The 4,052-nt window shown below is 39.6% G+C and overlaps 1 pseudogene; it reads right to left on the reverse strand.

Annotated features, from left to right (window-relative positions):
- Positions 1–3,369: 3,369 nt before the first annotated feature.
- On the reverse strand, positions 3,370–3,465 carry LOC122431523 (annotated as a pseudogene).
- Positions 3,466–4,052: the final 587 nt, after the last annotated feature.

Here is a 4,052-nt window from a genome sequence, read left to right on the forward strand (position 1 = left end):
ACAGGGCGTGGCTGAGCCCACATCACTGCCTGGAGGGCTCGCGGTCCCTTTGTCCATTTCTCACTTGATCCTCCTAAAAGCATCTCTGAATTATTTGTTGCATCTAAATTTAATTGTATCAGAGCTTTCATTTGTTTTCAAATTAACTTTTTCTTAAAGTAGCCTTATTTATGGTAAGAAAATGACCAGAGCTCATTGTAAAAAGCAATAGAAGAAGCAAAAACATGTTAAAGTGCCACACCCGCAGAAATAAGTCTTAAAAACATCCCCAATTGCCCTTGCAGACAGAGAGACTGTTTAAAGATGGGGTTGTTCTAGCCACATTTTTTCTTTCCTGTAACTTGTTTTCCCACAAACTGTACAGCAGAGGCATCCACTGTGTGTGTTAATAAATAAGCGAAGATTGGCATCATTGTTTCGATTGCTCAGAGCATCCGTTGCCTGGTTGTATCATCATCCTATTAATGATGTTCTTGTTGGCGGAGATGAACGCAGTTTCCAATTTTCCCATTATAAACACCCATGTGGAACAACTTTGGACACAAACCCTTTACATTTACGGCAACTGCTTTGTAGGGCAAATTCCCTGAGGTGGGATTTCAGGGTTAAAAGTTACAAATTGTGTGTGTTGACTCCTACAGAAGGGTTTCTGCATTTTTCAAAAAGGTAAAAATTCCTGCCAGGTGGACTCTTAATGTGAAACCACAGTCTTCTTTATGAAATCAGCCAGTACCTCCTTTATTAAAAATAGCTTCTCTGGGCCTTCCCTGGAGGTCCAGTGGTTAGGAATTTATGCTACCACCGCAGGGGACCCTGGGGCTTTCTTGATGGCTCAGTGGGAAAAGAATCGGCCTGCAATGCAGGAGACACAGGAGACACAGGTTTGATTCCTGGGCTGGGAGAATCTCCTGGAGGAGGAAATGGCAACCCACTCCAGTATTCTGCTTGAAACATCCCAAGGACAGAGGAAGCTGGAAGGGTAGAGTCCACTGGGGTGCAGATCTGATCGCTGGTTGGGGAACTAGGACTCCATATGTTGTACAGAAGAGCCAAAATTTTTTTTTTAATTATTTTAAAAGTAACCTCTTTGTCATCCCAGTGCACCAGCCCTGAGCACCCTGTCTTATGCATCAAACCTGCACTGGGATGACCCTGAGGGATGGGATGGGGAGGGAGGTGAGTGGGGTTCAGGATGGGGAACATGTGTACACTCACGGCTGATTCATGTGAATGTATGGCAAAAACCACTACAATATTGTAAAGTAATTAGCCTCCAATTAAAATAAATAAATTTAAAAATAAAATAAAAAGTAACCTCTTTAAATGATTATAAAAGTAACACATTTTAATGTAGAAAATCTGGAACATACATACATGAATCGTGAAGGAGATTGAAATGATTTGATAACCCACACAGACTTAACCTATCAATTTAGCTATTGATCAGTCTATCACATTAACATAATGTTTGTTTCATCAAACACCATATGATGTCACTGCCCAGTGTGGTTAAACAGCTTTTGATAAGTTAGTCAAAACACACTTTGGGGGCATTATCTGGAGAAAACTAATTGGAAAAGATACACGCACCCCAGTGTTCATTACAGCACCATTTACAATAACTAAGATGTGGAAGGAAGCAATGTAAGTGTCCATTGACAGATGAATGGATAAAGATGTGCTATACAGGTACAATGGACTATTATTCAGTCTTTAAAAAGGATGAAATAATACCATTTGTAGCAACATGGACGGACCTAAAGATTATCATCCTAAGTGAAGTAAGTCACGGAAACCACAACCACAGGAAACTAATCAAACTGATCACATGGACCATAGTCTTGTCTAACTCAATGAAACTATGAGCCATGCCGTGTAGGGACACCCAAGATGAATGGGTCATGGTGGAGAGTTGTGACAAACCATGGTCCATTGGAGAAGGGAATGGCAAATCACTTCAGTATTATTGCCTTGAGAACCCCATGAACAGTAGGAAAAGGCAAAAAGATATGACAATGAAAGATGAACTCCCCAAGCTGGTAAGTGCCCAATATGCTACTGAAGAGTTATTTCTGAATAACTTCAGAAAGAAAGAGGAGACAGAGCCAAAGCAAAAACAATGCCCAGTGTGGATGTGACTGGTGATGGAAGCAAAGTCTGATGCTATGAAGAGCAATATTGCATAGGAACTTGGAATGTTAGGTCCATGAATCAAGGTAAATTAAAAGTGGTCAAACAGGAGATGGCAAGAGTGAACATTGACATTTTAGGAATCAGTGAACTAAAATGGACTAGAATGGGTGAATTTAATTCAGATGACCATTATATCTACTACTGTGGGCAAGATCCCTTAGAATAAATGGAGTAGCCCTCATAGTCAACAAAAGAGTCTGAAATGCAGTACTTGGGTGCAATCTCAAAATGACAGAATGATCTCTGTTCATTTCCAAGGCAAACCACTCAATATCATAGTAATCCAAGTCTATGCCCTGACCAGTAATGCTGAAGAAGCTGAAGTTGAACAGTTTTATGAAGACCTACAAGACCTTCTAGAATTAACACCCTAAAAAGATATCCTTTTCATCACCGGGGACTGGAGTGAAAAAGTAGGAAGTCAAGAGATACCTGGAGTAACAGACAAATTTGGCCTTGGAGTACAGAATGAAGCATGGTAAAGGCTAACATAGCTTTCCCAAGAGAACGCACCGGTTGTAGCAAACACCCTCTTCCAACAACACAAGCGAAGACTCTACACATGGACATCACCAGATGGTCAACACTGAAATCAGAGTGATTATATTCTTTGCAGCCAAAGATGGAGAAGCTCTACACAGTCAGCAGAAACAAGACTGGGAGCTGACTGTGGCTCAGATCATGAACCTCTTATTGTCAAATTCAGACTTAAATTGACGAAGGTAGGGAAAACCACTAGACCATTCAGATATGACCTAAATCAATTCCCTTAGGATTATACAATGGAAGTGAGAAACAGATTCAAGGCATTAGATCTGATAGACAGAGTGCCTGAAGAACTATGGACAGAGGTTCATAACATTGTACGGGAGGCAGTGATCAAGACCATTCCCCCAAAAAATAAATGCAAAAAGGCAAAATGATTGTCTGAGGAGGTCTTACAAATATCTGAGAAAAGAAGAGAAGTGAAAGTCAAAGGAGAAAAGGAAAGATATACCCATTTGAATGCAGAGTTCCAAAGTGTAGCAAGGAAAGAAAAGAAAACCTTCCTTCCTCAGTGATCAATGCAAAGAAATTGCATAGAGGAAAACAATAGAATGGGAAAGACTAGAGATCTCTTCAAGAAAATAATCTTTGACAAAGGAGGCAAGAATATACAATGGAGAGAAGACTCTTTAACAGTGGCACTGGGAAAACTGGTCAACCACCTGTAAAAGAATGAAACTAGAACACTTTCTACACTTGATCTTAGCCAAAAGGCCGAGAAGCGATAAAACTAGAACACTTTCTAACACCATACACAAAAATAAACTCAAAATGTATTAAAGATATAAATGTAAGACCAGAAACTACAAAACTCATAGAGGAAAGCAAAGGCAAAACATTCTCTGACATATATCACAGCAGGATCGCTATGACCAACCTTCCAGAGTAATGTAAATAAAGGCAAAAATAAACAAATGAGACCTAATTAAACTTAAAAGCTTTTGCACAACAAAGGAAACTATAAGCAAGGTGAAAAGACAGCCTTCAGAATGGGAGAAAAATAGTAGCAAATGAAGCAACTGACAAAGAATTAATCTCAAAAATATACAAGCAGCTCATGCATCTCAATACCAGAAAAATAAATGACCCAATCAAAAAATGGGCCAAAGAACTAAACAGACACTTCTCTAAAAAAGACACACAGATGGCTAACAAACACATGAAAAGATGCTCAATGTCACTTATTATCAGAGAAATGCAAATCAGAACCACAATGAGGTACCGTCTCACACTGGTCAGAATGGCTGCTGTCACAAAGTCTACAAAAATTAAAAGCTTGAGAGGGTGTGGAGAAAAGGGAAGCCTCTTACACT

This window comes from Cervus canadensis, chromosome 29 (genome assembly GCF_019320065.1).
Source record: "Cervus canadensis isolate Bull #8, Minnesota chromosome 29, ASM1932006v1, whole genome shotgun sequence".
NCBI lineage: Eukaryota > Metazoa > Chordata > Mammalia > Artiodactyla > Cervidae > Cervus > Cervus canadensis.